The sequence below is a fragment of the Coregonus clupeaformis genome, chromosome 23, assembly GCF_020615455.1.
Source record: "Coregonus clupeaformis isolate EN_2021a chromosome 23, ASM2061545v1, whole genome shotgun sequence".
NCBI classification, from domain to species: Eukaryota; Metazoa; Chordata; class Actinopteri; order Salmoniformes; family Salmonidae; genus Coregonus; species Coregonus clupeaformis.
In genome coordinates, this window is record NC_059214.1 from 14113886 (window position 1) to 14130160 (window position 16275).

The 16275-nt window shown below is 42.9% G+C and overlaps 1 protein-coding gene across 1 annotated transcript in view; it reads left to right on the top strand.

Moving 5' to 3' along the window:
- Positions 1-16275, top strand: part of LOC121536639 (inactive dipeptidyl peptidase 10-like) — a 346281-nt gene that overhangs the window by 64755 nt on the left and 265251 nt on the right. The gene's annotated exons all lie outside the window — the stretch shown is intronic.

Below are 16275 nucleotides of genomic sequence, written 5' to 3' on the forward strand. Positions count from 1 at the left end.
TTAGCAGAAAACAACAGGGTGTTGTCCAGGGTCACACCAAGGCTCTTTGCACTCTGGGACGGCAACACTGTGAAGTTGTCAACCATGATGGAGAGGTCTTTAAGTGGGCAGGCCTTATATATACACAATTTAAAATATTACATGACATTACATTTCATAACACTTTACCCAATACATTTAATGTGTTCCCTCAGGCCACTACTCCACTATCACATATTTACAATTAAACATCCATGTGTATGTGTGTGTAGAGTGCGTGTCTTATGATGTTTATGTGTGTCTTTGCCTGTGTGTGTGTCTCTTCACAGTCCCCTCTGATACATAAGGTGTATTTATATCTGTTTTTTAAATTCGATTCTACTGCTTGCATCAGTCATCGAATGTGGAATAGATTTCCATGTAGCTATTGGGCTCCCGAGTGGCGCAGTGGTCTAAGACACTGCATCTCAGTGCTTGAGGTGTCACTACAGACCCCCTGGTTCGATTCCAGGCTGTATCACAACCGGCCGTGATTGGGAGTCCCATAAGGCGGCGCACAATTGGCCCAGCGTTGTCCGGGTTTGGCCGGTGTAGGCCGTCATTGTAAATAAGAATTTGTTCTTAACTGACTTGCCTAGTTAAAAAAAAGTAAAATAAATAGCCATTGCTCTATGTAGTACTGTGCACCTCCCATAGTCTGTTCTTGACTTGTGGATTATGAAGAGACCTTTGGTGGCATGTCGGGTGGTGTATGCATGCCAACACTTCTTACAAAAACAAGTAGTGATGAAGTCAATCTCTCCTCCACTTTAAGCCATGAGAGATTTGCATGCATATTATTAATGTTAGCTCTCCGTGTACATGTAAGGGCCAGCCGTGCTGCCCTGTTCTGAGCCAAATGTAATTTTCTAAGGTCTCTCTTTGTGGCACCTGACCACACGAATGAACAGTAGTCCAGGTGTGACAAAACTAGAGCCTGTAGGTCCTGCCTTGTTGATAGTATTGTTAAGAAGGAAGAGCAGCGCTTTATTATGGACAGACTTCTCCCTATTTTAGCTGCTGTTGTACCAACATGTTTTGACCATGACAGTTTACAATCCAGGGTTACTCCAAGCAGTTTAGTCACCTCAACTTGCTAAATTTCCACATTATTTATTACAATATTAGGTTGAGGTTTAGGGTTTAGTGAATGATTTGTCCCAAATACAATGGTTTTAGTTTTAGAAATATTTAGGACTAACTTATTCCTTGCCACCCATTCTGAAACTAACTGCAGCTCTTTGTTAAGTGTTGCAGTGATTTCACTCACAGTATCCGCATACATAGACACACTGGATTTACTCAAGGCCAGTGGCATGTCATTAGTAAAGATTGAAAAAAGTAAGGGGCCTAGACAGCTGGCCTGGGGAATTCGTGATTCTACCTGGATTATGATGGACAGGCTTCCATTAAAGAACACCCTCTGTGTTCTGTTAGACAGGTAACTCTTTATCCACAATATGGCAGGGGATGTAAAGCCATAACACATACGTATTTCCATCAGCAGGCTATGATCGATAATGTCAAAAGCCGCACTGAAGTCTAACAAAACAGCTCCCACAATCTTTTTATCATCAATTTCTCTCAGCCAATCATCAGTCATTTGTTTAAGTGCCGTGGTTGTTGAATGTCCTTCCCTATAAGTGTGCTGAAAGTCTGTTGTCAATTTGTTTACAGTAAAATAGCATTGTATCTGGTGAAATACAATTTTGCCCAAAAGTCATTGTTGATAGACAACAATATTTTTTTACTTCTTACACACTCACTTTATGGAATTCAAAATTACAATGCTTGTCTTTTATAATTTGATCAGTTATGCATGGATGTGTAGTGTCAGCGTTTGTTGCTGGCATGTCATGCCTGTTTGCTAATCTTGCCAATGGAAAAAATAATTAAAGTAATTGGCAATATCAGTGGGTTTTGTGATGAATGAGCCATCTGATTCAATGAATGATGGAGCTGAGTTTGCCTTTTTGCCCAACATTTCATTTAAGGTGCTCCAAAGCTTTTTAATATCATTCTTTATGTCATTTATCTTTGTTTCATAGTATAGTTTCTTCTTCTTTTTATTCAGTTTAGTCACATGATTTCTCAATTTGCAGTACGTTTGCCAGTCGGTTGTGCAGCCAGACTTATTTGCCATTCCTTTTGCCTCATCCCTCTCAACCATACAATTGTTCAATTCCCCATCAACACACAGGGATTTAACTGTTTTTAGTCCTTTTCTTAATGGGTGCATGCTTATTAGTAACTGGAAGAAGCAATTTCATAAATGTGTCAAGTGCAGCGCCTGGTTGCTCCAGACGCTGCACTTGACGCACACCACAGACTAACACATATTATTTACATCAACAACATAGGAATCACTACAAAACTTATTGTATGACCTCTTATACACTATATTAGGCCCAGCCTTTGGAACTTTAGATATGGCTATATATTGTGATAAGTACATCCGATGGTATCACGTTTCAGGAGAAGACCCAGATGCAGAAAGTGTTGAAGTAACAACAGTTTATTACAAAAACAGGGGGCAGGCAAATGACAGGTCAAGTGCAGGCAGAGGTCAGTAATCCAGATCAGAATCCAAAAGGTACAGAACGGCAGGCAGTCTCAGGGTCAGGACAGGCAGAGGTCAATAACCCAGGGTAGTGTGACAAGGTACAGAACGGCAGGCAGGCTCAGGGTCAGGGCAGCAGAATGGTCAAAACCGGGAAAACTAGATAACAGGAACTTGAGAAAGACAGGAGCAAGGGGAAAAACGCTGGTAGGCTTGACGAAACAAAACGAAGTGGCAACAGACACACAGAGAACACAGGTATACATGCACTGGGGATAATGGGGAAGATGGGCGACACCTGGAGGGGGGTGGAGACAATCACAAAGACAGGTGAAACAGATCAGGGTGTGACAGATGGATTTGGAAACTGCTTTAAAGCAAATTTCTGCAGCATTAGTAAAAATGTGACCAATACATTTTGATGATTATATTCCTTTGCTGTTTGTAACTACCCTGGTAGGTTGACTGATAACCTGAACCAGGTTGCTGGCACTAGTTACAGTTTGAAGCTTTTTCTTGAGTGGGCAGCTTGATGAAAGCCAGTCAATATTTAAATCACCCAGAAAATATACCTCTCTGTTGATATTACATACATTATCAAGCATTTCACACATGCTATCCATACACTGACTGTTAGCATTTGGTGGTCTGTAGCAGCTTTCCACCAGAATGGGTTGTGAATATAAAAGTCAACACCTCTTCCTTTCCCATTTCTTTATTTTCTGTAGATGTTATAACCATGTATTGCTACCACTCTATCATCAAAGGTATTATCTAAGTGAGTTTCAGAGATTGTCAGAATATGAATGTCATCTGTTACTAGCAAATTATCGATTTAATGAACCTTGTTTCTTAAGCTACATATGTTAACGTGGGCTGTTTTTAACACTTTTCTGGGATGCTTGATTGTTTTCATTGCTTTACTGGGAAGTTTAGCAGAAGTATAAATGCTAATGTTATTTATGTTAGTGCAGGGTGAGCTGCACACAGTGGACTTCCTACTAGGGCACGCGACCTCACTGCTAACAGTATAACTCTGGTTCATAGGCTCATGATTACTGCATACAAAAGCTGTAGTATCAGCAGAGGCATTCAGGGTAGTTAGAGGGACATAAATTAGGTCACTTACATTGAGTCTTCCGATGCCCCTGGGATAATGTACATTCGCTGAAGCATTATGACAACTCAGTGACACAATGGTAGGGATTAACTGAGCTGGACTTGGGTCATTGATAAGTCATTGAAAATGGAGGAAAACTACATTTCTGGAGGTCCTATCATCCTTTCACACCCTCCTCTCTACCTTCTCTTTCTCTGTATCCGCTGCTAAAGCCACTTTCTACCAATCTAAATTTCAAGCTTCTGCCTCTTACCCTAGGAAACTATTTTCCACCTTCTCCTCCCTCCTTAATCCTCCATCCCTTCCCTGACTGGTTGGAGCAGGATGTCATCTGGAGAGAGAGGGGAGAAAGAGGTCAAGGCGTAGTTCTGTGTGAGTGAGACCAGTGGACTCAATAGGCTGAGTGAATGAGTAGTGGATGTCGTCAACCTTTTTTTCAAAGTGGTTGATAAAGTCATCCGCAGAGAGGGAGGAGGGAGAGGGAGGAGGAGTAAGGAGGGAGGAGAAGGTGGAAAAGAGTTTCCTAGGGTTAGAGGCAGAAGCTTGAAATGTAGAGTGGTCGAACGTGTATTTAGCAGTGGATACAGAGGAAGAGAAGGTAGAGAGGAGGGAGTGAAAGGATGATAGGTCCTCTGGAAGTTTAGTTTTCCTAAATTTTTGCTCAGCTGCTCGCAGACCTGTTCTGTAAGCTCGCAATGAGTTACTCAGCCACGGAGCAGGGGGGAGGGCTGACCCGGCCAGGAGGAAAGGGGACAGTGCGAGTCATAGGATGCAGAAAGGGAGGAGAGTAGGGTTGAAGAGGCAAACCATACAACTCTATGCGCAATAACTACTTTCAACAATTTCCACTGAACATTTTACAAAAACACATTTACTCGAAGAACAGAATAGATGTAACAGAATGCGATGAAATCTCCCTCATTTTTTTAATGTGATGTTTTCCAAAAACTCTGTTAATAAAATACTTTTAAATTATAGTTTGTAATCTGAGTTAATGTGAGTAAATGTGAGGTAGCCCTTTCCTGCAGTAAAATGACCTAGTGGCCTCATGGGTGGAATGTTATTAATATTTTTCATAATTTAATAATTAATCAACTTTATTTATTTATTTTAGTGCCAAAAATCCGGTGTTTCTATGTCAAACAGTTTTGCTATATTTCAGTCTTCTGTGATGTATATGACGTGTAATATTGGGATGCAAACTCAAAATTTAATACATTTCAACTCTATATCTGACATGGTACAGGCGTCTTCTTTTTTTTAAGCCCACAACCGTGTGTGAGGTGTATACTATTGTTTCAAAGTAGATTTGTTTAAGACTACCAAGAAACCCTCTGTGTGTAGCGGCTAATTGTATAGCTAAATAGGCTATGTGTTTGTAGATCGACTGAGGTGAATGAAGCTACAGCAACCAATATGATAATGGCTGTGGTCATTTTTGTGATTTTATGAAATATGCTGTGCTGTTCCATGCTGTCTTGCTGTATCACGTCTTCCACTCTATGCTAACATGTGAGTTCTATGGTATGAGCCATTCTGCTCTAAACTGCTCCTTCTGATATAGCTAGCTAGCTTGCTAGCTAATCTCTGCTGTTCTATTGTATGGTTATCCAAGCTCTGTATCATCAATGAACCTTGAGCCCTTTAGTAATGAGAAAGGGTACTTTAGTAAGGAGAAAGGATACCTTTCCAAACAACAGCTGTAGAAATGCATTCTTATGTATATGAACGATAAACACTTTATTCTCTATCAACAATCTCAAATTGTTCTGAAATCATTTATGTAGTTAGAAACAGATAAGATTGACAATTTCTTTGGATTCCGCATGTCTTACTCATTGTTAGAAAAAGGTTTGGTCCAAATTGGATATGTATTGAATATTATATCAATCCTATAAATTAAAATGTATATATATTTCAACAAAATAATGTTGCAGGAATGTTAATCTTATCTGTTTCTAACTACATAAATTATTTCAGAACAATTTGAGATGGTTGGTATTATGGCTTGCTGAAATTACATGGAACAACCCCCTAATCCTGGACTGAAAATGCTTTTTAGTCCAGGATTAGGCATAATCTGTGTCCGGAAAACCGCCCCATAATGTTAATTATAGTGAAATTGAAAATATGTTGTTGTTAGGTTTATGGGCAAATATTTGCCCATATTTCTCACCCAGTATAAGCCTATATGTTAGAATAAGTGTTTATATTTCATATACATGCCAATGCATTTCTACAGCTGTTGTTTGGAAAGGTACCCTGATGGTTACATTTCATCCATATTTAATCATGTTTTCGTAGCCAGTATCACTAGCCAGAAACATCAGAAGTGGAAAATGTTGGAAAAAAACAGGGCTGATATTCTCTGCAGACAACCATACAGTACACAGTATAAAACACACATTGCCTTTATAGCCATCTGGGAATTCAGTATAGAACGGTACGGTCTAGCGCGCACACCAATAACAAGCAAGGGAAATCAGTGGTGCAGCTCCACTTGTACTCACACAGCTTGTGTGGTCAGGCTTGGCTGGTCAGTGATTAGTTAGTGGACAGTCCTGACCAGTCCCGCCAGAGCCCCATTATTTTATAAACCACCATTCGTGGAGTTGGCATTAAAACATCCCTTTACAGCACAATGTAATAATAATACACTTAGGTTATTGATTTTTGAAAGGGCACAGAACACTCGCAATGGACTTGCCTGTGTTCCTATGTCAATTTATATTAGCTTTGTTTCCCTCGTGGGACTTTAGATGACCTGTTACAAATTACCATGGTCCTGGGTTATACTTTCCTGTAAGAGCAAATGAGACATTAAAATGTAATATGATACTTCATATTTGATACACTATATTTAATATAATACTTTATGCAAATAAGATATAAAAATATAATTTGATACTCTTTATTTGATTCACTATTTAATGATACTATATAAAATGGGATTGTATATGTAACATGATACACTATATTTAATATCATACTCTATATTTCATATCACACACTATATTTCACCTTAAAATGAGCCCATCCTCCGAAATCTAGGATGCTGTTAATGAACTTTAAACCTTTGACTTAATATTCACCAAAAGCACTGCAGGAAATGATTTCTCAAGGTTGGTGAGCAGAGCATCTCCTGCATGGCTGATGCTCTGGAATAGCCCTGAACACAGACTTGCCAATACAAACAGAGTCTTACCTACCTCCTGCACTCGTTTGAATCTGTCACGTACATGAGATATGCAATTCATAACCTTGAATGGAGCGACGCCTCCGGCACACAGGCATCTCATTCCAGCTGACAGTCACAGAGACATGATGGACAGTGCTGCTTTTACCAAATCGATTTGGATCTAGGGCCCTGCCTCTCCACTGATCTCTTTGGGTGAGATAGTTGGAGAATGCAGACCTAAAGAGAATGCACACCTTAGTCGGGCGACCATGGATTAAATAAACTAGTTGTAAATCACTTTCAGTAGCCCAGATATGCACTACAGCATAGTAATTCAGAACTAAAGAAATTGCTAGCTGAGTGTAGCCTTGATTTCCCACAAGTTGTTGCTATCTCTATAGATGTTTTGTATCCTCACATGCTAGATGAATTTCCCAGCGATTTTCCAAAAGTTGTTGCTATCTCTACATTTACATTTACATCATTTAGCAGACACTCTTATCCAGAGCGACTTACATTATTTATTTTTTTCATACCCCCTGTGGGAATCGAACCCACAACCCTGGCGTTGCAAACGCCATGCTCTATCAACTGAGCTACATCCCTGCCGGCCATTCCCTCCCCTACCCTGGACGACGCTGGGCCAATTGCGCGCTGCCCCATGGGTCTCCCGGTCACGGCCGGCTACGACAGAGCCTGGATTCGAACCAGGATCTCTAGTGGCACAGCTAGCACTGCGATGCAGTGCCTTAGACCACTGCGCCACTCAGGAGAGTCCACTAAGGAGAGTCCACTAAGGAGAAACCTTCGTTTCTCAGGAGAGAAACTAAGGTTTCACGGCCAAAGTAGTGCAATTACACGTTAAAGGGATACTTCGGGATTTGGTAATGAAGCCCTACTTCCCAAGAGTCAGATGAACTCTTGGATACAATTTGTATGTCTCTGCATCCAGTATGAAGGACGTTAGAGGTAGTTTCATGAGCCAATGCTAGCTAGCGTTAGCACAATGACTGGAAGTATTTACTAGCATTCCAGCAGTTACCATAGACTTCCAGTCATTGCCAAAATCCTGAAGTATTCCTTTAATAATAGACTACACAACCCAGTTTTGTGGGTATACAGCTCATGTCGCCAAAGGCCTCCTCAAAAGTCTAGAGGGCGATTCCATGCCAGTGGGAGCAGAAAATATTTTTGGTATCTCAGATTGTTCTGGCAATTCTCACATACAAACTTCATTGGGAGGAAGGATGTTTGAAATGCTTTTCACATTTGTAAACCATTTTTGAGAAAATCATGATGAAAGTGGCCATTTTAGGCTTTAAGACCCTATGATCTGTGAATATTATAGTCCTTAAAGGGTGCTCTAACATATGGAGTATATCTAGATTATTTTTCACCATAATTTATTCATCATTAAAAGTATGAATATGAATATGAATATCTCAACACTACCAATTTTGATTTTGCTTATTTTTAGACATATTGTTTGGAACAATATACTATTCAAACACATCACATTTCCAGAGTGGGCTCTCTGGTACTTTTAATGATATTAGCCATTTTATACATTATAGGTCATTAACCAATCACAGCACTCCTTCAGGATTGCACATTCAGCAAATCACCAGCAGAGGGAATTCCCTTTGAAGCCATTTACCATTCACTGTTTTGGTGTGGCGCTCATAAAATTAATCAGAACTTCAGAATTAGCAGAATGCACAAAATCAAAAAGGGTAGTTTTGAGATATTCATATTCTTTATATTTAATACATTTATCTGAAAATGTGTATTTCAGAATCAGAACATACTTCATATTTTAGAGCACACTATAAGGATTAAAATGACACCAATATGTTGTCTGTATCATGCACGGTTCACAGATCATATGGTTTTACAGGAGGCATGCATAAGTCTAAAAAGGGCCTAAAATTGACACTTTCATCATAATTTTCTCAAAAATGGTTTGTGATACAAATGTAAAAGCATGTCAAACATCCTTCCTCTCATTGAAGTTTCTCTGTGAGAATTCCCAGAATCTGAGATACCAAAAATATTTTCTGCTCCCGCTGGCATGGAAACCCTCTAGACTATTCCAGACTTCATGAATACAAGCAAGGCGATTATATCAATGCTGGAGCTTGGTCTCTTGTTGTTATTTTGTGTTGGTTCTCCAGCATTGTCCAGAACTGCCATTCATTTGTATAGACATCAATAGCAGCAAAGGTATTTCCCAGCAGTACAGTGCGAGTGAATTACATGTTGGTCTGGGTAGCATGAAATGGCTTATTGATCGGCTGTGCGCCGAGTGATTAAAATGCAACGGAGGGGAAAGATACACAACACCGGGCGCCGTGACAAAATTGTCCACCCCCCCCCGACCTTTCTGACGGTACATAAACGGTACATTTTAATCTATTGAAATTCAATACAGCAGATCTATCGGGAGCCACACGCTAGCGTGTGAAGTGATTGTTGCTCGGACTCTGAAAAACCTATGGGAGTATATGGGAACGTATTTATGCCACTGTATATTTGAGTGTATGGATTGGGCTTCTCAGTGCATGGGGAAAACACGAAGTGAGCAGCCAGCAACTGAATGCCTAGATCAGGTCTTCATCCCTCAGCAACCATGATCCCTATCTTATCTCTATCTGACACAGGGCAGTGGACTATGAATACTGAATGTACTGCACGGAGCTATCCAGATTGCCTTTAGATCTGGGAGATTGAAGAGTTGACTGATGGATATGAACTATAGCCTTGGACTGGAGGATAAGTTAGTAATCGCTCAATTTCCGGTAACGATTGACTTTGACTACATATCCATAAAGCATTTATTGCATATCTATAAGCATCTCATGAGCAGGCTATAACAGGTCCCAACTGGATTATTAAAGGTTAATGAACTATATCCATTGAATATCTATAGCACATTCATGTCATGCTATCCAAGAGCTCAGAAAGAGTTATGACCCTCAACTCCACGATTTTATCTGTAAAATTTACCCTGAGGATTCAACCCTGTGGGGATCCCCATACACTATTGACCTCAGTGAAAAGAAGAAGAAGAAGAAGAAGAAGAAGAAGAAGAAGAAGAAGAAGAAGAAGAAGAAGAAGAAGAAGAAGAAGAAGAAGAAGAAGAAGAAGAAGAAGAAGAAGAAGAAGAAGAAGAAGAAGAAGAAGAAGAAGAAGAAGAAGAAGAAGAAGAAGAAGAAGAAGAAGAAGAAGAAGAAGAAGAAGAAGAAGAAGAAGAAGAAGAAGAAGAAGAAGGTAAGGTAAGGTAAGTCACGGGCCTACACCGGCTTGTGGGGGAAAAGGGGTGAGTACAGGCTTTATATCAGCATCATTTTCTAAATGTGGTTTGGCAGAACCACACTAACAATTGTATGGCAGAAGCACACTTTTGAGAACAGCCATAATGATGACACAAGCTGTCATTGCAATGATGCATCTATTAAGATAACTAAATATGAGCTTTTGCATAGCATGACATGAATGTGCTATAGATATGATATGGATATATTTCATTAACCTTTAATAATGTGGTTAGGACCTGTTATAAAACGTTCACGAAACGCTGATAGATGTGTAATTAATGCTTTATGGATATGTAGTCAAAGTACATCGTTACAGAATGTCTTTATCTTTTTAAATCACTCTGTGCTGTATAGGTGGGCCTTACGAGCTTGTATACAGGGATCCTAGCTAGAATCTTTCATATTACACAAATACTTGATCTTAAGAATATCGGGACGTTGTATGAACCTGCCATTTGTGTGGAATATCGTGTAGTGTGAAAGAAACTTCACTGTCCTTCTCAGGCCGCCCCCAGGTGGGTAGGCAACAACACATCCACCACACTGACCCTCAACACGCCCCCATTCACATCGACAGGGCTGTAGTGGATGCGGGTTGACCTATCATGGTCCAAACACAGCAACACAGTTGTGAAGAGGGCACGACAATGCCTCTTCCCCCTCAGGAGACTGAAAAGATTTGGCATGGGCCCTCAGATCCTCAAAAAGCTCTATAGCTGCACCATTGAGAGCATAATGACTGGCTGCATCACCGCTTGGTATGGCAACTGCTTGGCATCTGACCATAAGGCGCAACAGAGGGTAGTGCGTATGGCCCAGTACATCAATTGGGCCAAGCTCCCTGCCATCCAGGACCTCGATACCAGGTGGTGTCAAATGAAGGCTCTAAAAATTGTCAGACTCCAGACACCCAAGTCATAGACTGTTCTCTCTGCTACCGCACGACAAGCGGTAGCAAATCACCAAGTATGGAACCAATAGGACCCTGAACAGCTTCTACCCCCAAGCCATAAGACTGCCAAATAGTTGGTTAAGTAGTTAACCAAATAGCTATCTGCATTGACCCGTTTTTCACTCACTTTTTTTGACTCGTCACATACGCTGCTGCTACTGTTTATTATCTATCCTGTTGCCTAGTGACTTTATTTATAGTTATATGTACAGCGCATTCGGAAAGAATTCAGACCAATTGACTTTTTCCACATTTTACGTTACAGCCTTATTCTAAAATGGATTAAATTGTATTTTTTCTTCTCATCAATCAACACACAATACCCCATAATGACAAAGTAAAAGCATTGTTTTTATTTTTTAAATAAAATACAAAAACTGATATAACATTTACATAAGTATTCAGCCCCTTTACAGCCTCGTGTCTTCTTGGGTATAATGCTACAAGCTTGGCACACCTCCCCCACACCCCATAATAAAAAAATAAGAAAACAAGTGGTTGTCCCACTTGCTATCATAAGTTGAATGCACCAATTTGTATGTTGCTCTGGATAAGAGCGTCTGCTAAATGATGTAAATGTAAATGTAAATGTATTTGGGGAGTTTCTCCCATTTTTCTCTGCAGATCCTCTCAAGCTCTGTCAGGTTGGATGGGGAGCGTCGCTGCACAGCTATTTTCAGGTTTCTCCAGAGATGTTAGATCGGGTTCAAGTCCGGGCTCTGGCTGGGCCACTCAAGGAAATTCAGAGACTTGTCCCGAAGACACTTCTGCATTGTCTTGGCTGATTGTTTAGGGTCGTTGTCCTGTTGGAAGGTGAACCTTCACCCCAGTCCTGAGCGCTCTGGAGCAGGTTTTCATCAAGGATCTCTCTGTACTTTGCTCCGTTAATCTTTCCCTCGATCCTGACTAGTCTCCCAGTCCCTGCAGCTGAAAAACATCCCCACAGCATGATGCTGCCACCAACATGCTTCACCGTAGGGATGGTGCCAGGTTTCCTCCAGACGTGACACTTGGCATTCAGGCCAAAGATTTCAATCTTGGTTTCATCAGACCAGAGAATCTTATTTGTCATGGTCTGAGAGTCCTTTAGGTGCCTTTTGGCAAACTCCAAGTGGGCTGTCATGTGCCCTTTACTGAGGAGTGGCTTCCATCTGGCCACTCTACCATAAAGGCCTGATTGGTGGAGTGCTGCAAAGACAGTTGTCCTTGTGGAAGGTTCTCCCATCTCCACAGAGGAACTCTGGAGCTCTGTCAGAGTGACCATTGGGTTCTTGGTAACCTCCCTGACCAAGGCACTTCTCCCCCGATCGCTCAGTTTGGCCGGGCAGCCAGCTCTAGGAAAAGTATTGGTAGTTCCAAACTTCTTCCATTTAACAAGGATGGAGGCCATTGTGTTCTTGGGGACCTTCAATGCTGTAGACATTTTTTGGTACCCTTCCCCAGATCTGCGCCTCGACACAATCATGTCTCTGAGTCTACGGACAATTCCTCAGACCTCATGGCTTGGATTTTGCTCTGACATGCACTTTCAACTGTGGGACCTTATGTAGACAGGTGTGTGCCTTTCCAAATAATGTCCAATCAATTGAATTTACCACAGGTGGACTCCAATCAAGTTGTAGAAACATCTCAAGGATGATCAATGGAAACAGGATACACCTGAGCTCAATTTCGAGTCTCATAGGAAATGGTCTGAATACTGGGGATGGAAGCCAGAAGACAAGCTGACGGAGGCGCCGAGGCAGGTGGCAAACACCTTCCAGAACCAGGAGGCGAACTGAGGATCCCGATCTGACACCACATCTTGGGGAAGGCCGTGGACCTGGAAAACGTGCTGCACCACCAACTTAGCTGTCTCCCAGGCTGACGGGAGTTTGAGAAGAGAAATGAAGTGGGCAGCCTTCGAAAACCGGTACACAACAACCAGGATGACTGTGTATCCATCAGAGGGGGGTAGGGCGGAAATTAAATCCAGTGAGATGTGGGACCAGGGGCGCTTGGGGATAGGCAGGGGTTGGAGGCAGGGGTTGTAATTCTGCTCCGCCGGGGACAGTCGACGGGAGAAAAACGTGTCCGTTAGGAACCGCTGGGACAGGATTGCTCCCACTGCAACGTCTGAAGCATCCACCTCCACAATGAACGGCAGGGACTGATCAGGATGCCCTAGGACCGTGGCCAATTTAAAGCGCCGCTTAAGCGCATCAAATGTGTTCTCCGCTTCCGGGGTCCAGGCAAAGGTGCGCAACCTCGTCTGGGTGAGATCTGTCAGGGGAGCGGCTAGGGAGCTAAAATTGCGAATAAATCGGCTATAAAAATTAGCGAATCCTAAAAACCATTGTAGTTGCTTGAGGGATGAGGGCTGGGGCCAATCCAGTACTGCGCTGACCTTGGCTGGGTCCATCCGTAGGTCCCCCTGGTTGACGATGAACCCCAGGAAGGAGACTGTCTCTGTGTGGAACAAACACTCCACCTTGACGTAGAGCTGGTGACGGAGAAGGTGTTGGAGGACCTGCCGAACGTGCTGCTGGTGTTCACTCATGTCCTTTGAAAATATTAGGATGTCATCCAAATACACGAAGACACTGTAGGCGAGGAGGTCCCGGAGCACATCATTGACCAATGCCTGGAACACTGCAGGCGCGTTGGCTAGACCGAACGGCATGACTTGGTACTCATAATGCCCACTGGGTGTGTTAAAAGCTGTCTTCCACTCATCCCCCTCTCAAATCCTCACCAGGTTGTAGGCGTTTTGTAAGTCCAGCTTGGTGAAGACCTGTCCACCCTGCAATGACTCGAATGCCGTCGTCATCAGGGGGAGTGGGTAGCGGTTCTTAACCGTGATGTCGTTGAGCGCCCGGTAATCAATGCATGGCCGCTGCCCACCGTCCTTTTTCCCCACGAAGAAGAAGGCTGCGCCCACGAGTGAGGTAGAGGGACGGATGTGACCCTTGACGAGTGCCTCGTCGATATACTCCCTCATGGCCAGCGTCTCCCGCCTGGACAAGGAAAATAATCGCCCTTTGTGGGCATGGCACCCGGCAGGAGATTGATAGCGCAGTCGTATGGCCTGTGAGAAGGTAGGCCCTTGGCATGCCTCTTACTAAACACCTCCCCCAGATCCCAAAATCCCGGGGAATGCCTACCAGGTCTGGGCTGGTGACGGAGTCTGTAGTCACCGTCCTCCCGGTGGGAACCGCCGCTAGGGCAGTAAGCGGTTCAGAGTGCGGGACTTGGGGAAGAGGTGAGGACTGGTAGGTGGTCTGGGACGGTGGTTTGGGCTGATGAGTGGTCGGTGGAGACCGGAACAGGACAGAGGCGGAGCCTCCCTCCAGGATGAGCCACCCCGTGGACCAGTCTATCCGGGGTTTGTGGGTGACCAGCCAGGGGTGCCAGAGGACGAGGGGACACTCCGGAGAGTCCACAATGAAAAACGGGATATCCTCCCATAGCCCCCCTGCCACCCGGACATGCACATCCCCCGAATCCACCAGTGCATGTGCCCGATGCGCAGTGCAGGCCCACTGAACCCTGGGGTTGGGGTTTTGGTTCCGGCTCGCTAGCACCCGTCCCAATATTAGCGAGCCCTCCCGTTTCCTGGCTTCTCCGGGTATGAGTCGCAGTGGGAACCTGTCTGGCCACAGTACAGGCAACGTCCCTGGAACAGACGTTTCTGCTTTTCCATCCTGGACAAGCGTGTTTGCGTCATCCCTCTCTCATGCGCCCTCTCACAACACCGATTATCTACCCGCACCGAGAGGGTGTCCACCCGGCTCTGCACAGCGATCGTCAGTTGGCGGAGATTCTCGGTGATCTGCTGCAGGCTGCGGTCGTGCTGGTTCAACATAGCTTCCTGCGTTGCCAATGCGCTATGATACTGTGCTGCCTCCGCTGGGTCCATATTGGCTCTCTTTCCTGTAAGGGTTGGTGTGAGGTGTAACCCAGGTGCGGTGGAGGATAGACAGTAGGCAGAGATCGTGAAACAACGATCTTTACTGGTGGTCCCAAAACCAGGATAGAAAATAACAGACTTGTCACAATAAAATAAAGAAGGAGCAAATTGGTCTCCAAAAACAGGCTGACAGCAAACATACAAAATGCTAAATTTGACTGAAAACAACAATGAAACAGGGAGAACACTTCTCAAGTACCTGTACATACGTCTCGTGATCAGACACTGATTAGTACTATTTGGCATAGAGAAACTAGCAGAGAAAACAGAGCAATGGAACACAAGGAAGTGAGGGCATAAATACACAGGTGAAAAGGTAGACACAGGTGACACCAATAGGATAATGATTAGTCCAGACTGTGAGTGAGGAGGTGCCTAAGGTTGTCGGAGGATGACACCTAGTGGGCCGCTCCGGAACTGCGACCCCCTCCTGTAACACTTATGTAAATAAGGTATTTTCTAAAAACCTGTTTTCGCTTTGTCACTATGGGGTATTGTGTGTAGATTGATCAGGATTTTTATTTATTTTATCCATATTAGAATGAGGCTGTAACGTAAAAAAAATTGGAAAGAGTTAAGGGATCTGAATACTTTCCGAATGCACTGTACATATCAAGTTATCTTTACTCATTGTTTATTTATCATTACTTTTATTATTACGTGTTAATACATTTGTATTCTTTTTCTATTTTCTCTTTCTCTGCATTGTTGGGAAGGGCCCGTAAGTAAGCATTTCACTGTTAGTCTACACCTGTTGTTTACAAAGCATGTGACAAATACAATTTGATTTGATTTGATGGTCAAAGTAAAGCAGAGGTTCTCAGAAAATATACAGTGAGGGAAAAAAGTATTTGATCCCCTGCTGATTTTGTACGTTTGCCCACTGACAAAGAAATGATCTGTCTATAATTGTAATGGTAGGTTTATTTGAACAGTGAGAGACAGAATAACAACAAAAAAATCCAGAAAAACGCATGTCAAAAATGTTATAAATTGATTTGCATTTTAATGAGGGAAATACGTATTTGACCCCTCTCAATCAGAAAGATTTCTGGCTCCCAGGTGTCTTTTATACAGGTAACGAGCTGAGATCAGGAGCACACTCTTAAAGGGAGTGCTCCTAATCTCAGTTTGTTACCTGTATAAAAGACACCTGTCCACAGAAGCAATCAATCAATCAG